At 31.0% G+C, this 21,320-nt stretch overlaps 2 protein-coding genes across 3 annotated transcripts in view; one reads left to right on the forward strand and one right to left on the reverse strand.

The window, feature by feature from the left end:
* The window catches only part of LOC130896892 (uncharacterized), a 222,530-nt gene that overhangs the window by 35,315 nt on the left and 165,895 nt on the right, over nt 1–21,320 (reverse strand). The gene's annotated exons all lie outside the window — the stretch shown is intronic.
* The window catches only part of LOC130896905 (tetraspanin-9-like), a 167,866-nt gene continuing 157,232 nt past the window's right edge, over nt 10,687–21,320 (forward strand). Inside the window, exon 1 of one of the 2 annotated variants that reach the window (XM_057805279.1) lies at nt 10,687–10,996. The gene's annotated coding sequence lies outside the window, so the exon portion shown is untranslated. The remainder of the gene's footprint in view (nt 10,997–21,320) is intronic. The other variant, XM_057805271.1, reaches the window with a different exon arrangement.

The raw sequence follows: 21,320 nt of genomic DNA on the forward strand, positions 1-21,320 counted from the left end.
ACCGTATAGGCATAAAAAAATCAATTTTAAAGTAAATTTTAAGAAACAAGCGTGATTTTGTTGGATAAATATAGCAAACTGAAAATGTTGGAAACTACATGCAAGATATATTTGAAACCAAAAAAAACTTGACTCTTGAAAAATAACAAGAGAATTGACGAGCCCGAGTGTAACGAAACGAAAATACACGAATAGTGAGAAACAGCAATGTAGTTGACTCAAATAAAATCCGAAATTTGTGAACTCATACCAGAGTTCCAAGACCAGGTTAAAATATTAGTAAACATATCTAATCGTTACATAGCAATATCTGGAGAATAATTAATTATTAGTTTTGTGACGTCGTCGTAGTATTGCACAATCAGCCTGACGATTTCCCAGTTATTGGCATCTTAAAAGTTATACTTGAGTTTATTGAAAATTTGAGCACTATATGGCATCAAAATCGTTACAAGAGGGACACTATTTTAGAGTCAATTTGAGAATAAATCTCATTTGTTCGAGCTATAAACTTGACGCTTAGTCGACTATTATAAATGATTAATTGTGTTTTCATGGAATGAAATCAATAAATGAATAATTAATTTTACATTTAGCAAAACATATATTTAATTTACAAATATGACAAAACATTTATTGTTTTGCTGAATAATAATATAATTGTTTTCTCTTGTTGATTAGAACAACAAACTAATCAACGTTCAAAGAACAGTACCGAATCTTGATATCTTCAGATTCTAGCGTATTTTGTAGTATAAAATTCCAATATATAGTCTTAAATTTTTTGAAACTTTTCAAACAAACTGCATTCTATCGAAATCTCGAGTGGATGAAAGCTCTCATTGATGTTCGACCGACATTTTTGATGCTCATGAATATAGAGCATGAAGTTTGATGTTTATAATAAAACAGTATGAAGTATAAAAATGCACATACGCGGTTTACAAGTTTTTTATAGATGCTATTTCATATTTGCATCGGTTGGTTAATTTTATATTTGGACATCAAAAATTGTATTGCACATAAGTAATATTTTTGTATTGAACTATTTTATCACATCTTACATATTATGCTGTTTTTGTACTAATCCAAACTTCGCAATAAATATGGCACATTTCTTCGAGCTGTTACAAAATCAAGGTGAAGTATATCTAGGTATCACATGTCTCTAAATTTAGATCATTCATGCCACAGTTAAGAAAATCTCTAAAATATATTTGATTCTGTAGTAAATCAAATTTTTTTTGATGTTAATAACTTGTAGGTGGTTATCTCAGACAAATTATTTGAGATGTGATAAGAAATACATAACCAGCGTGTTAATTTATCTATGTGTAAATCATTTATTCTATTTATATTTTATTTATTATTTATATTTGTGTGTTTTTATACGAGTATAATACTCTAAGAGTTTCAAGATCTTTAAGATTTCTGTAGCTCTTGCCTTAAACTAAGTACTTTTTATGCTAAACATCTTCATTCGTTGTTTGGAATCTTATTTCTTATATATTTAAGATCTTATTACATGAAAAACGCATATTAATTTACCGATTTTATAATACTTACTATCATTCAATATATTATTTAATTCTATTCCGGGGTGCGAAATAGAAAAATATTTACCTCCATCTTAATCATAGCAAAAGTTAAATTTGTAAAATTGAATCATTACAATCACAATATTTTGAATAAATTATTCCAAATACAGCTAGTTTGTTAATTTTATTTGCCGTTTTAAGCACCTGAGGCTTCATAATTTGCTTTGGAGAGCTTGGGAAAGTAGTGAAATATAAATTGAACGAAATTTGAACATTCGGCCTGATAAATAAACATAAAAAAATTATTATTTTTTGTATATTGAAACGAATATCGTCTTGTCAAAAATCTCTTTTAGTATTACACTAGGTATTCTCACTACCTGTTTCATTTGCGAAAACAGATATTGTGTCGGGAAAATGATGGATGGCTTCGATATTTTGTGAATGCATGTAAGAAGGGTGTTTATTTCCATAGTCAGGACTGAACCGCCATTCTCATACTGAGAATTTGAGGTGCCCATATTTTTGTAGAGTAAGGTGACAGTGATATATAATCCAGTTACAAAAGAGTCTGATGAATGCCCTCTGTCCGTTCTTTGAATTCATAAAATTTAAGCAATTTGTATATAGCTTGTTTATTATAAGGTAAACTCGATATTATTGCTGTCATAATTCCAACGAAGACACTTCTCTTTTGAGATACGATAGATATACTCACACATATACTTTAAAAATTGAATCCTGAAGGCTTCTGGAATCAAACATTTAGTATATGCGTCAAATGCGGCGAACACATGAATGGTTTATTAAATTATACTGCAACCGATTTCAAAACCATTTATCGCAGAGCAAATGCTTCAATTGCTTGTTTTAGTTTCTTTATTTTCCATCAATTGAATATTTAAATTTTCCCAAGACTAACGTTGGCAATATCATCATAAATTTGATATACTGAAGTAGCTTGTTAGATTCTTAATCCTAATGAAAACAAACACTTCGCCCGCACCATAAAACAAAATTTGTTTACCTTTTTCAAAAAATAAACTTATAGGAGGTAATAAAATAAGCGGGTATTTTGAAGCTTTGTAGATGAATCAACAAAAACATTTTAAATTTCAGCAATTTAAAAGTTGTACTTTTACTGTAGTGAAGAAATAATAGTAAAGAGTAATTATTTCGGAAAGTGGATATGTTTTATTAGAGTAATTCATATTCGGATTTTTAAATGCATTTAATTAAAATTGAGAAATCTTTAAAATCAAACATAATTGATTTGTTACACTTGGGAACTACTAAATTTCTAGGTTTGCAGACAGAACCGGCATTTGGAGTAAAACTATTGTAATTGACTAGAACAAGTTTGACTATTAACTGTTTTTGACATACATTGCATGAAAAACATTGTTTTGGATGAAGAGACAAGTACGTATAAATTTTAATGTCCTATTGTTCATTCAATAATAATCATTTGCATTTATGATTGGTTGTTTCTATAACGTCACTGTAGATTTGAATTTTCGATTGGATTGGTGCAAACAATATTACCAGTTGGTTTCCAAATGAATATTCCAGGTTATTCATTAAAAGTCCCATTAAAAGTATTATCCCGTTAGTATCCCTAGCAATAGTATTATGCTGTAGAGTGTTTTCGAAGAATTAAAGCTTCTTATCAAATTTTTGGGGTTGTAAAAGCATAGAAGATAGTATAGTGTTCCCTGAATATGTGATACAGGAAAACATTATGCCATTAGACTTATTTGGTGACACCATTGCTGCCCTCACTCTAGCTAGTGATTTTGAAGCTTCCGTGTAAACTTGAATAAAATTGTTGTAGTCTTTCTGTTTAATACTGTGAATATATAAATAAGGTCAAGAGAGCAGCTCGAAGACGACTATATGGTATGCAAGGAGGAAATATTGTTGGGAATTTTAAATTAAATTTTTAAGTTGTTTAACGTCCCTATATCTGTCAGTGTTATCGTAAATTGGTTCTGTGACATTAGTTGATGAAGCAGCTACATAAACAGTGACGGATTTGGGCTTGTTGTCGCCCTAGGCCCCATTCGATACGCCGCCCTTGTTAAGTTGTAAGCCCTTTATTATTAATCAATTTGAAACTTTCTTTTTCCTGAATAATTTGTAGCCGGTATATTCAAAAAAATTTGGAGACAATGGCCACATTCGGATAAACATCTCGAAGACTTCGTGAATGTAATATATTTCATATTTTTTGTGCAGAGCGTACATCTCCCTTTTTTGCTTCTTTGAATTGATTATGGATATAAATAAATTCATTGCCTAACGTCTCTTTCAAATCGTCAGTTACTAACTGACTAGTTTATAGGTAAGATTGTTTAACTCGTTTGTATCTATTTCAGATGAATCATCAAAATAATTGGAATTTTTGTAAAGGTTTTCAAATGTACTTTTACATCAGGATAATTGTAGGTACACTTAGAGTGTCTAGAATAGGGTAGTGAATATTTGTGCGCAAGTTTTTTTGGACAGAGAAAGGTGTTCTTCCAATCACTAGTGAGTCATATGGATGAATTTTCCTATTTTAATGATAATAATCATGAACTCCAGATAGTGCGTTGGCTTTTTATTCATATTCAGAAAATGATCTGTTTCTCATGTCTTGAAGAAATAAATCCAGAAAACTATAGATCTGTACACCTATGATAAATCAGCTGGAGATTTTTTGAGCTTACTAACAGCATTAAAACTAACAAAATTACATTCCAAGCTATGATTAGAATTGCTGTTTCTAAATGTTGCAATTTCCGCTACAATCCCGTATCTTCAGATCCCATAGTCGGTTTTTCATCTCTGCTTTCGGCAATAAATTTAAGTGCATCTTTTTCTAATGCATTATGTCGAAAAGACAAACAAGTTTCAGAAAGACACTTGACTTTAAATTTGTTCGCCGCACCTATATCTCCCAACGATGTGTAGATATAGTAAATAAATTGTGTAGTTCTTGTGAAGTAGAAGTCAAATACCGATTCAAGTGCACATAATCCTACCAAATTTCAAGAATGGGTGGCACAAGGAACATAATCTGCTAAAAGTTTAATTGATTTGATTCGTATGTGTCTGCCTGAGTATATATCTGACATATTGCTCGCATTTTCATATGATTGAAAATGACAGTTCATTATATAGAAACCATTATCATTAAAGAGTATAGTTTATCTATTAAAAATTAATATCTTATCCACAGATTAAAAACTAAATTAATGAATTAAATTATAATGTACTGAAAAACTATTAGCATCATTCAAGGTAAAAATTTTGAACCAACAAATCATTTTGAGAGGAAAAAATATTTGAAATAAAAAAAATTGGAATTTCGTGGATCTTGAGTCGAGTTGACTGTTTTTTCAGTGTATATTTCATAGAATTTTTTGTATAAGATAGTTCACCAAAAAATTTAATTTTTTTTTTCTTTTTTTAACCTTTAATATTCTACTTTTTCATTCGACGAACTTGAAATCTAAGACTATAAGCTACAAATGATAATTATGTTAAGAAATCGTATTCAATAAAACTTAAAATATTCTTAGATTAGAAATAACTATTATTAGACTCGATATCATTAGGACTACATTCCACAGTAGCATTTTCAACATCGTACTCCTAATTGCTGATTTAAAATATAAGCTTCTCGACTGCATAAACGAACAGTTGACAACCCAGCATAGCCAGTTACATGCATATACATATATCATTCAATTATTGTATTTATGTCTTCTCATGTAGTTTTCCCATACAATATTTTTTCTAACTAATTTAATTTGTTCATACTTCTCTGATATTGATAAAAAATATTGTTGTATTAAACAATTATTCCTATGGATGTAACTAAATCCATACTCTTAATTATTACAATATCTGGATTGATACCTCAATATATTAAAACAATAAATAATATCAACAAATTTGTTAGTTTCGTTTTTAGTGTACTGTAGGTTTTTTTAGATTTGTTGGAGCAACTGTTATTCTACGTTCTCAATAAGTTATCGAAATAATATACAAGATGAAACTTTTTCATAACAGGATACTATGAAATCAATTGGAATCAATTACGATTCATATATGTATTAGGATGCCCTGTATACCGAGACCCAAATGATCTATTGTGTGCCCCTTTCTTGTTGCGATAATGGGGTTCCTTAGTGTATACAGCCGATCTAATAATCTCATTTCTCTTAGAAAGTTCAGAATGTGGGATGGCCCTAGCTGCCAGAGATCTTCGTCTTCTTTTTCATACGCTTCCAAGGGTGAGTAGAGGACTCGCCCTCTTAGCAACAAAATCTGTACATTGCATCAGATCTGTGTATCAGATCTTTTCTGGTTATAGCTTCCTAGGAGGGTATTTGCCTATCTCTACCCCTGTATATTCTCCCAGTAACTGGTTTTACCCCTATCAACCTTTTTTTCTTATCCAGTGCTTCCTCTATTAATCTGTAGGTCATACCACATAGAGGTTCAGGTACTATGAAGAATTTGGTTGATTCATTTAGCGAGTCTATCAGCTATTTCGTTTCCTTCCACTCCAGTGTGTCCAGGAATCCATAGAAGGTTAACTTTATTCTTTTATCTAGATCATATAGCTTGTCCAGGCATCTACAAACCATTATGGATTTTACGACATTGGAGCTTAGAACTCTAATGGCTGCCTGTTTGCGATAATTCCTTTCTAGTTTGAACTCGACACATTTTCCAAATGCATATATTTCTGCTGGAAATATACTTGGTGCGTTGTCCAGGCTTTAAGACTGTTTGATTCTAGGCGTGTACACTCCTGTTTCAGTTCTATTGCTGTTTTAGAGCTATATGTATACCGTTTAATGGCATTTCTATTCATTTATCGTATACTGTTTTGATCCCATTTGCTGCCACATCTTAGTTTTGAAGTACATTTTTTCTCATAGTTAAACTTCTTCGGTATTTCAGCCTGTGGCATATCCTAGATATGATCATTTTTTCCGGACGGTTTATCCTTGTTGATTCCTTCTCCGAACATTGACTGACTTTTTTCCGCCACGCTTTTAAATACTGTATGTAGAGGTGAAGATTTATTGGCACTTCTAGAACAGCTGTTGGGCATGATCTCATGGTCCCGGTTGCACATATGCAAGCTAGTCTTTGTACCTTTGAGAAATTATTTCCTGTGGTGTTGAGACTAGTTCTAGTATCCTATACGTGGTGATGATTGGCCTCACGATTGCCGTATACGTTCACAGTAGTATCTTTGGGTTACAGCCCCAATTCCTCCCTACGAAATTTCTGCATACCATCAGGCTTTCGTGGCTTCAGTGGTTATCTCCTTTCCATGTTCATATTATTCATGATATAGTATATCATGAATATATTGATATGTACGTTGTGTATAAATTTTTCGGGAGGAACACTCATTGAATTCGTTATCACCGAAAGCTGAATACACTTTTTGAGGCTTTTAAGTTATAATTACTTCGCTCGTATCTCTATATTCTTAACTATAGCTGTAGAGCCTAACTTCAAACTGTTTTTTTTGCGTTTGTAGAGAAGTGTATTTATTGATCCGATGAAAGCTTTGAAATATAATGGCTTATGTCTCTTGGAGGCAAATTTTGCTGTATTGTTTAGATTTTTCTTAAGTCGTGAGATTGTTTTGCATTTATTTGTAGGTTTATGACAAAGTTTTTACCATAAGATCAGTGTGTTGAAAACCTCATAAATCTGATAACATACTGATAATGTATAATGAATTTATGATATCTGCCCCTCAAGTCGGAGTTTCTAGTAAATGTTGCGAATTATATTTATTATTAATATTTTAAAAAACTCCACTTCAGATTTATTTCAAAATATTTCTCAAGTTCAAGCTTAATAACAAGTTGAAAATAAAGCTACATACGCATTATTTTTTTGACTTAATATTTTAGGAAAGAAACCGCTTTGTGATAATGTGACTTACTCCAAATAAACGCGTTCGAAATTGACATTTGTGGTGTAAATGAAAAATATCCCCATTTGGATATACATAATATCCATGTCACGACTTCACCTTTACAAAACCACGCGATACCTTACTCATGTGCGGTAAGAACGTTTATGGATATGTTAGAAAAATACATTGAACGTTAATGGATAGAATCAGAGTGTTCATTTGAGCCTTAAGTTATTCTTGAATCTGATTTGGAATTTTAAAAAGCGTAGGTGATATCGATACTAAAATATTTATTTTTAATAGACATAAGGCTAATAACGTATATAATTAAATTGTCATGATAGAATAATTCTCCATTTTTCATTAATTTTTAGGCCAAAATATTATACTTATATTCATTATAATGCCTAGTTTGTCGAATATTTGACTCAATACAAAGCAATTTACTTCATAAAATGATTGAGCCTACTCATTCGAAAAATGGATAACTTCAGCCTCTGCATGTTTTCAATTTGGATTTAATTCAATTTTGCACTGAAAAATATATACAAAGCGTCCAAGAAAAAATGAGTTTTCAAATTTTCTAACCAAAAGAATAAACAGACAAAAACCATCCGTATGTCGTATAAGAAACACATGTTTTAAAAGGTTGCTCAAATCAAGAAATATCTGAATTTATTTAATCCTTGCAGTTCCTGTTGTGAACAATAGATGCCATTATATACATATCATCTGATTTTTAGGCGTATCGGGAATAAATTTGGCTTGACAGAAAAAGTATACTCCGTTACAGCAGTTTTTTTTATAACCAGTCAAACATTTTAATATTTTAAAACGCCGGCAATAAGTCGAGTTTGAAGAGATGCTATCTGTAATAGAAAATCTGCAGGACTAGTTTTTTCTCTAGAAATTTAAGATGCAAACGTTTGACGTAGATAAGGCTTGAAGGCAATTTAAAAACAGTCAAGTATCGCATGAACATTTTAGTAAACGCTTCCGTCATCAAGAGAAGTTTTCCTAGATAATTTCACTTTTCATTGAGTAAAAATTAGTTTAGTATACTAATAACTATCAATTGAGTTTCTTACAGGATAATTCTTCAGTTTGGAAAGAGTAAAGAGAATAAGTTCAATAACAACAAGGAGAAGATTATGTGTTCTCCTTCGAAAGATTATGGAGCTTCATAATAAAAAATATATTTTGATGTTGTGGTATCTTAATTCATCATAATTAATCAGAATGAGCGTTGGTAGATGTTTTTGCCAGATTATGCTAGATGTTGTGAATGTTAATTGAGGACCAAGATATTTGGAGATGTTTCTTTCTGCTGTGGTGTTATGGGAAGCAAGAACAGTTGAAACTAATATATGTTAACGTCGCTCATTTGCTTAGTTGAATTTTGGAGTTGGTTTTCTAGATGTTAGTGGTTTCGCGATCTGATCATCTAAGGATGCGGTACCGAGCTCTTAGGTTGTTAAGACGTGCTGGAATGTATTAACGGGTACTTGTATTAATAGAGGATTGACTGTTTGGAGGAAATACTTTTTCAAACCATGAAGAAAGGGTGAGACTTAAAACCTTGCCTGAAGGAAGCATTACGTTGGTTGGTAATGCATTTGACACTAACAGCAATTTCACTTCAAAATAGACGATCTACTTCGAGTTATTCTTACTACGGGTGGAAATTAAGAAGAAGACAAAAAAGACAGTTAATATTTTTGTTATTGATACCTTCAATTTCCAACATAGTGGTAAAAAAGAAGTAAAAAAGTAGATGAGACAGGCGAAGTACTATGCAAAATCTGGTTATAGAGGAGCCGATGCGGATAGTGAAAACTGAAACAAGATAAGCTACCTAGAATTAAACATGGTAATGAAAACCGGAAAAAATACCATTTGGGAAAAGTACTAAGCCAAAGAAAATCACTTCTAACAAGAAATAAATAGAGAACTAAATTTAAAACCGTGCGTCGACCACACAATAGAAAATGGTTATATAGTAATCAGATATGTAACAGGAAAAATATTAGGAATTATTGAAGGGAACAAACAAGTGGTTTGATGAACAATGTAAAATAGTTCCGAAAAAAAAATGAAACCAGACCAAAAGTGATTAGTGAAGAAAACATAAAGGAATATAATAAAGCGAGAAATTATTAATTATGTAGAGGAAACAAAAGAATTTACTCTGGAAAGAAATTATTAAAAACTAAAGAAGTGTACAAAAATTCTGATATGAGAAATTTTTATCAAATCAAGGTGAAGGCCAATTCTAGGAAGAAGAAATATGGAGACGAAATAATTGAAAGAGTGTGGCTCTTGTTGAGAGTATAAAAAAAAGATTGGAGCAGGAAAATAGGAAAGGTCCACAACTCTCTTCCAATTAGCTAAAGACGTCGTAATAAGACGTAGATGTATAAAAACTAAAGGTTTAATTCATAGAAATAAACATCAATGTCTGGCATATGCGGACGATATAGTACTCATAGCAAGATCTAGGAAATTACTTGAAACTGTATTTAAGCTATTCGCCTGGTGATCAACGAGAAAAATACAAAATAAATGGTAATGAAAGATAATGAGAAAACCTATATTACTATAAATCGTAATAGAATTCATGGACAATGAACGAAAAAGAGCAAAAAAACTAGAAATAAGGGAACGTATAATGCTCAGAAAGATTTAGGATGGAATTGAAGAAGAGGGAGTGCATAGAAGAATAACAAACATAGAACTGTCAAAATTGTATCAGTAACCAAGTATAACCCATATAATTAAAAAACAGAGAGTGAAATAGTTGGGACATAAAGATAGAACCACAGAAGATTGATGGGTAAAAAAAGTACTAAAGGGTGGAGAAGTTGAAAAAAGAGAAAGACCAAGGAAAAAGTAGCTGGAGGAGGTTAGAAGAGATTTGAGAAGAGAATGGGTGTGAGGTACAAACTGAGGCAAAAAACAGAAGAAAAAAATGAAAAGATATATAGGCGTCAATTAATGAAATGCTATAAACAGACTGTGCCAGACTTATCGATTCAAGAGATTTTTGATAAAAAATGAGGCTATCCGAATTAACACAAATTCCATAATCATTGATGACCAAAAAGTTATTATAGAAGATACCCATAGTCATATGCCAGACCGGTTCTGTCGTCGACGTCCCACCCCTAGCCACGGTCGTCGGCGCCGCGACGTCGACGTATTCGCGTTTTCAGTTCGGCGTTTTCCTTGGTTAGCGCGTGCACGGAGTCCCTAATGTTGCTCATGCGACAATATGCTCCGATGTTACGAAAAAAATGTTGAAACGCCCCCATCGGTGAATTCGCCGTACCTACCGGCTCTAAAACTTCACAATTTACCAAAAGAACATAAGAGTTTTTGATTGAAAATGATAATAAGTGACTTACGTCTTCTGTGATTGCCGATTACCGTGTACCTACTATTTTGTTTTTCTTGTTATTTGGTGTCTGTTGAAGAAGTGCTGGAATATACGTGTGCAATAGGGTTGTTTGAAAGACAGAAGGTTAGTATTTTCCTGTTTTTCTAAAAATCGGAAAAGTTATACAAATTGTTTGAATAGAGAATCAAGAAATATTATAGAAAGTATAGAGAAAATAGATATCAATCACATAACAAAAGCACGTTTAGGTTCTTTACATTAAACAACACAATTTCAATCATTTGATTTGGGTTGATAAAAAATATTTTGTGTTTACAAAAAATCTTAAGGAAAGTATCCCATATTTGTATTTATACTTTTGTCTAAGAGAAATTTAGAAATAAATATTGAAGTATATGTGGAGAAAATATGAATGCTCAAGCAATTTTTGAATTTTATAGACACCAATTTACTGAAATGTGCGAGTCAAATACATAAATTCATGTGTTGGGCTTGGAAATGTTTTAATATTAACATATTATCTATGCATAGCTTCCTATTCTCACCCTGTTTATTTTAAATTTCAGTTAAGTGATTTACCAACCTGATTGTCTTTTAACTAATTTCATTGCATATCAGACAATTGTTTTCTCACACTGATTTCGCGGTTATCTCTCATTTAGGTTTTAGCTCCATTTTGAAATTCATCCCAAGTATGTTTGGCGATTTTTAGGAACTATCTTTCTAAATTTTGTGTAGAAACGCGGATAATCTTAAAATTTTAATTAAACATTAATTTTATGAGCACCACGTGCGAATGAATAGTCAAGATGTAATAGGAAATGTTCTGACATCAACAACTTGAGATACAACTTGAAAAAATTTAATATAATGTCGAAAAGAAACGGATATTGAGAATATAAATCGGCGTTCAAATTTGAGGGAGACAACTTCCGCTGAAATTTTTGTTCATTCATAAAACTCATGAGACAATTTTAATAGGCATAAGTTTGGGGATGGCGTTTTCCAGAGGTTATTGGTTTTTGAGTATGAAGAGATTATTTATTTATTTCATTATTGAACACTAAAATATGGTATTAAGTGGAAGTGATGAAATCACAGCACAAATATTTCTCAAATAAAGATTTATTTTGTATTTTGTTTTCCTGGACCAAAAAAAGTTATGAACATTCAGAATTTCCATTTTCAATTATGAGGGATCTTTTCTTGTGAAATTATTTCAATTATGTAATGCATGAAAAACACTGACAATTTACAGGTTGTGTAATAAGTAAAGTCGGTTCATTGATGCATGATAAGTGGAATACCAAAGTCGATTGAATGTACACTGCTATAATGAGTGGACGCTTTCGTAAAACAAAAATAATGTACAATAGGGTGTTAGATCCTATTATATGCAAGCGAAATATTGTTCCGCGATAATATCCCAAGAAAATTAGTCTCAGAAATTATATGGTGTTTGTTGAAAATTAAATTTTTTGCGAAGACTTCTAGAAAGCTTCTTTCGATGAAAAAATACTGGGAATCCTGCCTATATACGATCTAAATTAATTTTTTGGTAAAATCATTTTTTCTCTGAAAGTATCTTATGAAATTTGAAATAATTACACCTTCAGTTTCATCGTTTTTAAGTTACAAATTTGTAAGAAGCTTAATATACTTCGTCATTCAAGCTCATGCTTCAATTTTTCTTCTATTGATAGGTTTTTTATACGTATGTTAGCAGTTACTTATCAGTTATTTTCATGAAAATGCCTTAAGAAAATACCAGATCAACCCGATTTATCTGAAAGTAGTAAGGACCCAGGTTCTACGAAGGCTGTAGTATCTCGTTCAGATGTTCCAAAAATACTTGAGAAATGGTTAGATCAGTTTATTAATGTAACTTCCATCATTTGTTACAATAAATTTGGACTAAATACAAGCTGGTTATATGAAAATTAGGGGAACTGGTTAAAAACTTGTCAGTAGTGAACGATGTTGCAGAGCGAACCGGTAGACTAATGCAAGAGTACAACGATTTGTTTACAAAAAATGAAAGACAGAAACAATTCTTAATTCAATTTCAGATAAATACGAGCTTACTTAGGGTTTTGAGTGAGGAAGTCTAAATATTAAAATAACGTTTCTACTTATGTAATTTAAAAAAAAATATCAATTTGAATATCTTTCATTTTTTCATTGTTATTTTGATCAAATATATTTTTTTTATTGATTTGAGGTTCATAATTTTCCATATTTTGAAAAAAAATATATTTTATTGTATTGTATTTTACACATCGTAAAAAGCACGTATTGTTTTGAATTAATAATAAGTTCCCAGTGTTTTTTCATCAGAAAAAAAGCTTTTTAGGGGGTGTCGCACGACATTTAATTTTTAATGACTCCTTTTGTATATATATACATATATATATATATATATATATATATATATATATATACCAAGAATTTTTAATAATATTGTTTAATGAACTAATTAAGCACAGATTGCATAAGGAAAAATGAATATGATGCACAACTGGACTATTATGAATCATGAAAAATTTATTGACTCACGTCATTTAAGTAGCATACAAATTTAGCACTGTTTTTACATATTAGGAAAGCACTTCTAGCGTAATAACATACAGGTGTGGATTTCAACTGCGGAAGCAAAGTGCGTGTAAAATTTCTCCCAAATAAATTTGCGATTATCAAAGAGAAACGTATAAACATACTTAGCTTTCGAATAAGATTATTTTCAGAAGAAAAAACGTAGTATTAGTTATACATTCCTTTATAGTGAAATATTGTTTATTTTTTTAAATTTAAGATACCGAATCGCTTCTCTAAATTGAGAAGTAGCGGTAGGAAAAAACGAGTAAATAAACCAATATACCTGACCTGTTTGATTTACTCAAAGAATTTTCACTGTTATAAAATATATAATTCACTTAATTTTTTGCATTTTTATATTTATACAAAACTATATGGATGACTGCTAGAATGGAAACATGGTATGCGTTCTTTTAGGTTTTTAAAATTACCTTTCTATAACATAACAATCACGAAAATGTGTCAGAATACAGGGAAATTTGTTGCAGAAAAATAGGAGAACCATGTTTTCATTATTGATCGTTCATACAATATAATATCAAAATATTTGAAATGAGAGAATTGTGTCCAAAATAATCATTAAATTATGAGTTAATGAATGAATGTTAAGTCTGAAATATAAGGAAACAATCACGAGTACCCTCTAAGATATCTTCGTTAATGCTGAAAGGCTCACTGAAGTTGAGAGACGTAAATGAGTATATAATCCAGTGACTCTTAACTTAACTTAACTTAAAATGGGTACTCCACAAATCGGTGTAACGTCACCACAACTATGGAGCCTAGTAGTAGATGAACTTAACATATTAATCAAGCAACCTTAATGACGCCAAAGAGCTAATCACTAGATGCAAATTCGTGGTACTATGTGTGACCTCATCTAGAAATCGAACTAAGAAATCGTGAATATTCCATTCACGTGTCTTCATACGCTTCAGTCCATTCAAAATCGTTATAGTACTACATGCCAAAACGTCTATAATGAGATTGGTCATTGGTGGATTTGGAGACGAAACGATTTCAAACTTAAGCGACAATTTTAGCAAAAATCCACTTCGTCTAATTCTCAGTAGAGTGAGAATTTCTCAATATTGCTCTGTGATAAAAAGAATCTGAAATGACATAGTATACTGGTGCTTCCAAAACCACAGTAGGAATAGGGATTGGAGTATGAAGACCAAAAACCAAATACTGAGAATTAATAGCAGCAAATCGCCATAGCACTGTCCAGCAATTGGAAAGTGTTCTCAAACCAATTTAGACAGGAACTATCGAAAAAGAAATATAGCCAAACGGGCAACTTCGAAATAAGCAACTCGAAGTTGCTATGTAAAGTCTAGAGACATGGCAAAGTCAACAAAGTTCTCCTAATTCGAATGCCAGCCATAGGTGTTTACTGGAAACTGAGGCAACCAATAATGCAACAAGAGCCGATCTTTATCTTATGGGGTAATTTCCTAGAACTAGATATGAAGAAAATAGAAAAGGTAATAAGAAGAAACAACTAAGCGTTGTCATATTGAAAGTAGAGAATTAAAATTTCAAAAGCCCTTTCAGTCAAAGTATGCATACATCTAAAAATTTATCATTTATAATAATTGCCAACTTTCGCAAGGAGAATAGATTTTTTTAGGGCGTACAAACCACTTCGATTTTCATTCTAATCTAATCTGACTATACCTATGTTTCACCTGTATATTTCATATTGTTTCGAAAACAAGCAAATCAATATTTTTGAAGCAAAAAACCACTTTTTTGATAACTATATGCGGAGACGAATATTCAATGTATCTCAAAAACCCTTACGGTGACATGCTCTGCTGCCAATCCACACCATCTCTTCCAATTTAAAATCAAAAGGAGAAATATATAACCTCGAACTATGACAGTGATAAAAATTAGATCTAAATCTAAGGCCTGTTTAAATTTGAATTTTAGAATTACGAGAAACCTTACACCATGCTAAATACTGTCTAATTCATCCTGCATAAAGCTTTAATGGTCGATTGGCTATCAGAGTATTTGAGTAAGCAAACAGTATTTCGAATCCTAATTATACTATTGGTAACACTACCACGAAACGTGTGTATTTGTTACAAATAAAATGCGATATGTTAGCTCAATATACTTTCCCTGTATTAACAGTAAGGTGGACATGAAATTCTTACATAAATATAATTTACTTTTGCTGTAAACAGTACATACAGATTACTATCTATTATTACCGTCCCGAGATAACTGAATGTTATCATCGGGATCGCAATTATAAACTTAACTTCACTGCTTAATCCTGGACAATTGCCAGATGTTCATTTGAAGTTTTTAATTACAACTTACCAGGAAACATTCCTTAAAGTTTTAATTATAGACAATAGAAGAGCTTATAAGAGCCAAACCATTCGAGATAAATTACGTATCTACCAAGTATAAAGGAAAATAGGTATTTAAATTCTGAGAACAAAGTGTTAAATGAATATTTATAAATCATATATCTCTCGTATAACTATTTTATTGATTTTATTGAAGTTCAGTGTTTTCTGAAACACTGCCTTTACAATTTATAGCGTTGCGAACCATCTTAGTCTGACTTTGCCAATATTATTTCTTGAACTGGAGAAACATACCTAATAACGTGTCTAGTCATCTGATGTACGATAACAATATGAATTATTTGAGACAACATGAAATGAAGTTGGAGAGTTGTTGAATTAAAATATAAATATAAATTGAAAAATAGTTGAAGTGTGATAGTGAATTATATACATTTTGTTCTTAATAATCACCAATAAAAAGATTTGGAGTAAATATGGGGATTAGGAAGACCAATTGATTTTACCAAATTAACAAATAGTTTCTTTCATAATTAGAGTATTTCCATTTCGCAAAGTTCCATCAGCTTGATATTATCTTTGGGAAATACTTCAAAGCAGATTCGACGTATACTTCCCTCCCTTCTTCTGATCTGATCGATTTCGATTCTTATAAGTAGACTACTCAAAAATCGGAGTGTAAATTTAATGAAACAGTTTGTATTAATTTATCTATTCAAATTCCTGTGTTCCGTACAAAATTCCTCAGAAACAAGAACATAGTAGCGCTAGCAAGAACTCATTGTAGTTGAACAGAACAAGCTACGTCTATATTACAAACGGCACTGAACTAGTATTGAATTGCTCTATTTTAAATATCGCGGAAGAAATTCCTACAATAAAAGCTCCGCCGACAGCAATGTTATTGGTTATTAATAAGTCCTTGTAGTATACTAGTGGAAGAAGATTCAATATAATAAACGACTCCATCAGATTTATATGGGTTGGATATTGTTCATGTAGAAAAGTTTCTTCTAAAAGGTACTACGTAATATTGGATGGGACGATTTGTAATTTCGTATATTCAAGAATACTCTTAACTACTTTTTTATGAATACAAAGTAAAATGAAAATATGAACAGAGAATGTGAATGAATGAAATATGACTTTAAATATGACAAGGATTCAATTAAGAAAACATTATACCCAAATTATTTATTACAAATACAGTAAGTGAAATAATTTACTTCTCCATATTTTGATTGTCGCTATGACAAAAAAGGATGTAAGGGTAAAAATCGGCTCTCGTATTTATGATTTACAGGAATAGAAAATATCTCTCGAATCTGCCCTTGACGTTTGTGTTAACGCTCAATGAAACTATAGTCGATGATAAGCCAATGTATCATAGATCACTGTCGGATCCTTTGTATTGCTAATGAGGATGAACCTTAATGAGAACTTATGCAAACATTGTGATTAAACATGTCCTCTATTTTTACGCTACAAATAGATTTGTTACTGGAATAATAACCGTAATTGATATTCCAAAGGTAAGGCGAAATTCATTATCTGATAGGGATTTCTTGGAACATAATATAGCCTTTTGTAAAAGTAATTTATCCATTTAAAGAGTACAGAAACCAATTCAATACATAATAAATTGACAAAAGACGATTAATACAAGTATTTTTGTTATGAATTTTATACAATTTGTACGCAAACCAAACACAATGTACTCTTATAAATATTTTTCCCAATAGCCACAAATGTGATGTGATATTTTCAAATAAATTTCCCCCACAGTACTAATTTAAGTTAGATGTAAATTGATGAATGATCTTAACATCAGATTGAAATGTTAACACATTGCTGCCCAAGGGTAATTGTAATTGTAATATTTCTATTAGTCAATTGGAATATTGAATTTTGAATTCCATAAGTTCAAAAATTATTAAAAGCTTTAATAATATCAAAATCACCAGAAATCTTAATTAATTATTTCCCAGACGACGAATATATAAGTATTCGAAAGTTCGTAAAATATATTGAAGGTAGTCACTTTGGAGTTTTCTTGCCACGTTCCAATAAATAAAAAACTACTCATAATATAGCTGGCAAAGACTTCTTTACAATTCATATATATATATATATATATATATATATATATATATATATATATATATATATATATATTACGGTTCCAATTTTGCAAGAACTCATTGCCTTATCTTGCTAACGATGCCACCATATACATCGCACAAATTTCCAATTAACTCTAATATCCAAGATCATGAGTTCTGTTCAAGTTTGGTGATTGATAGGCCTTGTGCTTCATGCAGAAATAACGCCTGGTCCACAGCTCGGACCATTTACACAAAATGAACATTTGCCAATTAAAAATCCACTATCAACAAACTTTGCTTCCCTATTGGAAGTTTTTCCATTTCTTAAGGGTTTTCTAAGGGTCAATCTGCAAACAAAAAGTCAGAAAAGAGTTGAAAATCGAATTTTAACAGATCTGAGAAACTAGAATTAGAGGTAAATCAAGTAGATCGCGAGAAGAAAGCTTTAAGTGTGACAAAATTTTTACAAAATTAGTAGAAAAAACCAAAAAAAAAATCGAGAAAGAACTGAAAAGTGAGACCTCAGAAGATGAAGAAATTTGGGGTAGCAATGAGGTAGACTCATTTTCCGCTTCATATAGGGTCAGAGATAATTCTGAAGTGGAAATGGAAAATTTCTTTGAGAAAACTATTACTCAAGTTGTCGACTTCGTATTAGTCTCTCCCTACGAGAGAGATCAGCCTTCCTGTTTGAGATATAGTTAAGATAACAAATAACTAGTTTTTATATAGTACAAATACATTTGTTTATTAGAACTTAGTATAGAATGAATTCAAAAGAAACTAGAAACATTTTCTATGCTGTGAATTATATTTATGATTCATGATAAAAACTAAAATGAGGATCAAGTATCTCTACTCTCCCAGATTAAAAATTAAAAAACAGGTATTTACATTCTATATTCGTGTTTTTATAGTACTACACAGGTTTTGAGAAATAGAAGTTGATAGAGTCCCTGGAGAAAGAAAATAAGTTTATAAAACGGAATATTGAAAAGACTAAAAAATTCCTTTCCCGCTTCTTTGATATTCAAATTGATTTAAGCCACTCTAATGTCTCCAAATATGCAGCTTTTTCCAACTGTTATACCTGGCCTTGCTTATGTATAATTTATGTTTCGTACTTATAAATCCATTGGTGTATTTCATCTATCCATTTACACAGGCACAAATATAGGTTATAAAATATAAATTGCCTTCAAATTTCGTTTACATTCGCCAAAACAGTATAAATTACGATGGAAAGAGTTTTACTTTTCTCTGTTGAATTGCAGAATTTGTTTTATAGAAATATTAGCTAAAGAAAACTTGAAAGTTCTCAAATCGAAAAAATTTTATTAAAAATTCAATGTTGCATGAATGGACTATAACTTTCAAATAGAGTTTATGTTTCTTTTAAAAAAGTCATGAAATCAATTTTTGACCTTATGAAATAGTTTGAAATTCATTATTTTTCTGTAGGTATTATCGATATTGCATTTAAAGGATTTAAAGGAGGCATTTTCCAGCGATACATGCAACGTAGAAGTAATAGTTGAAAGCAGAATGCACTAGTGTCTTACACTATTTTGATGAATTATTTATGAGGAAGCATGGTTTTACGTGATCGGATAATGCCGTCTGAAATTTCTGACTCACGGACCCTATATTCAATAGGGAAACATTTTCTTTTAGAAGGGATTATCAATGCCAAAAAAAAAATGAGTCTGTGCATATATTCTGGTATTAACAACAATATTCAATCATCATTGGAATGAATTGAGTGCTGTCATCATCAATATATTGGTATAGAAGTAAATGTCGGGTGTGTGTGTGCCTTTTTATTCATGCAAAATCTTCCGCCACTATTTCTATCTTTGTTCATAGCCTCTTTCCATGTTATATTTCTTTCTCCTTAAATTTTGGCATTTGTGTTTTCCTAAGATTTCTTTGGGCGTCTTTTACTGTTCTCTAGCTTGCCAAATCTTTTTTATCTGTCTGTTGTCCCCAATTCTAAAAGGTGTCCAAACAAGCTGTTGTTTTCCAATTGTTTTAATCACAGATTCTATATCCAAGTCTTTTCTGTCGTTTCGTTTCTTATTTGATCTTGATGGTACAATTCTAACTGTGTGTAAATATGTAGTTCATTTTCGCTGCTTGAATTTTGAATTTAAGTGAGTTAGTGAGTACCCAGTAACAATATAAGATGATGCGTGCTCGTCACATGGCTAAAAAATTATTTAAGTGAAAATACGGAAGATACATTTAACAATGTAGAAAGATCTAATACGCTTCATAGCATTCTAGAGTAATTGTAAAAGTAATTAAGTGATTCAGCTTCACATTAAAAATACAAAATTCTTATCGATCGATTAAAATATTTTTGGATATTTCAAAATAATCTTATGTAATTTAAAATTAATCAGAATGAAGATCTGGAATCTATGTGGATAATCTAAAATCCAGTCCTAGTTTTAGGGGGTATAATAATATTAAATATAAACTATATATATTTTAACGAATTACTCCAACAATAAATTACCGGATGCGTCCACTGTTATATTATTATGTTGTCACTTGTATAATGTAATTATGGTTTCGACATCTTGTATCAATCGATATGGGATAGCTAGGTTATATATCAAGTAATTCTTAATGTATCGATTAACATAGAAGCTAGATAATATGATAAAATTAGTCATTCCACTACAATGGACATCAATTTATATCAGATAGTTGCTTGAATTTCTAATTAACCGATCGCTTTTATTTTATTTTATTTGTACTCCTACACCTCTTTTCTTTATAAAGCAATTCATAAACTTCATTCCGTTTACCGTCGGCCTTGCCGACCGCTGTAGTTCGTCCGCCTACATATAAAATTGTCCTTTTAAATCCTTCTTCGTGTGCTCTACTGCTATGTATTTAAATTTTCTATTCATATTATCTTCATTAATATTTCATATTTTCAGTATATTTGTGTTTTTTTTTTCTAAAAATGATTGAAGATTAAAAAAATTCATTGCTTTTTTGTATAAGTGAATTATTTTATAATTAAAAAATAGCTCAAAGCACTAGAAAAACCCGCAAACTGACAAACTATAGAATATTTTTTTAAAACTAACAATAAACCTGATAAATGCAGTATTCAGGCTCCAATACGTATCAATAATGTGGAAAACAGCTGAAGTGGTAATGATACCCAAACTAGGAAAACCAGTGCATAAAGTAGAATCCTACAGAGCGATATCCTTTTTACCAATTATTCCAAAATTATTTGAGAAGATACTATTAATAAAAATACAAAACATCTTGATCAAAACGAAGTTATTCCATCGCATCAGTTTGTATTCCGTAGCAGGAAGTCCACAATAGATCAAGTACATCGAATAACGTCGAATACAAATAGAGACATCTCTTGAAGAAAATAAAATATGC

This window comes from Diorhabda carinulata, chromosome 1 (genome assembly GCF_026250575.1).
Source record: "Diorhabda carinulata isolate Delta chromosome 1, icDioCari1.1, whole genome shotgun sequence".
NCBI lineage: Eukaryota > Metazoa > Arthropoda > Insecta > Coleoptera > Chrysomelidae > Diorhabda > Diorhabda carinulata.